The 1268-nt window shown below is 43.6% G+C and overlaps 1 non-coding gene across 1 annotated transcript; it reads left to right on the top strand.

Moving 5' to 3' along the window:
- Positions 1-571: 571 nt before the first annotated feature.
- LOC131817169 (U6 spliceosomal RNA) lies at positions 572-676 on the top strand. The gene has a single exon (XR_009348377.1). It is a non-coding gene; the product is annotated as a U6 spliceosomal RNA (small nuclear RNA).
- Positions 677-1268: the final 592 nt, after the last annotated feature.

The raw sequence follows: 1268 nt of genomic DNA, 5'->3' as shown, positions 1-1268 counted from the left end.
CTCCGATGAGAAGTGAACCACATAAGTAGTCATTATGTGCGTGCACTCCTGTCCCGCCACAGTGTGATTTAATGTATTTTAGGAACTAAAGTTCAAAATGTGAGTTTCCTGCATAGAGAAAAATAATGTCAGAAAGCACTTAGGAAAAGGCACCGCAGACAGATTAAATACATTCAAAGATCTGTCCTTGGCCTTCTTTTCTGTTTTCCTTGACAATGTCATTCAAATTCCAGCTTGTGATGGAGGTCAGGTCCCTGCCTGCAGCTGCTGCTCACACAGTTTCTGGAGGGCTGCGTTCTCCATCTCTAGCGCTCACTGGAAGGTCCACTTACAGCATCCTCATCAGAGCAATGGATTGCAGAGGGAAGTGATTCTGGCTACTCTTCCAGCCAACCCCACCTCCTTTCCTGCTTTCCCTGGGACCCCTTTTTCCTTCAATGCTACTACTGTGCTGTGGCTCATCTAGGCTGGAAACTGCTAAGTCAGTGATTCTTAGTCTTGTTTGAAGTCTCAGCCTTTAAGATTGGATAGAAGTTACTGGCTTTCCCCAGAAAAAGAAAAATATGGCTCTGCTCACTTCAGTGGCACATACACTAAAATTGGAATGTCACAGAGATGAAGAGCGTGGCCCCTGTGCAAGGATGACATGCAAATTTGTGAAGTCTTCCATAATTTCAATTCTGTGGAATGGATAATGGATAAAAGGAGTGTGCTAGGCTGAGAACCTTTCCAACAAGCACATCAAAGAACAATACATACAGCATGATTCTGGTTACCAAAGGAAACAAACAGGGGACAAATAAAACAAAACAAAATCAGAGAGGAAGACAAACCATAAGAGACTCTTTTTTTTTTTTTTTAAGATTATTTATTTATTTATTTGTCACAGAGAGATCACAAGTAGGCAGAGAGGCAGGCAGAGAGAGAGGGGGAACAGACTCCCCGCTGAGCAGAGAGCCCCATGCAGGACTCAATCCCAGGACCCTGAGATCATGACCTGAGCCGAAAGCAGAGGCTTAACCCACCAAGCCACCCAGGTGCCCTGAGACTTTTAATCATAGGAAACAAACTGAGGGTTGCTGGAGAGGAAGGGCGTGGGGGTGGGGTAATTAGATGACAGGCATGAAGGAAGGCACGTGATGTAATGAGCCCTGGGTTATTATGTAAGACTGATGAATCACTGAACCATACCTCTGAAACTAATAATAAACACTATGTTAATTAATTGAATTTAAATTTTTAAAAAAGAACCCCCCCCCAAAAGACAT

The sequence above is a fragment of the Mustela lutreola genome, chromosome 15, assembly GCF_030435805.1.
Source record: "Mustela lutreola isolate mMusLut2 chromosome 15, mMusLut2.pri, whole genome shotgun sequence".
Lineage (NCBI taxonomy): Eukaryota > Metazoa > Chordata > Mammalia > Carnivora > Mustelidae > Mustela > Mustela lutreola.
The sequence above is the reverse complement of the archived record's forward strand: the minus strand, read 5'-3'. Positions and strand labels throughout refer to the sequence as shown.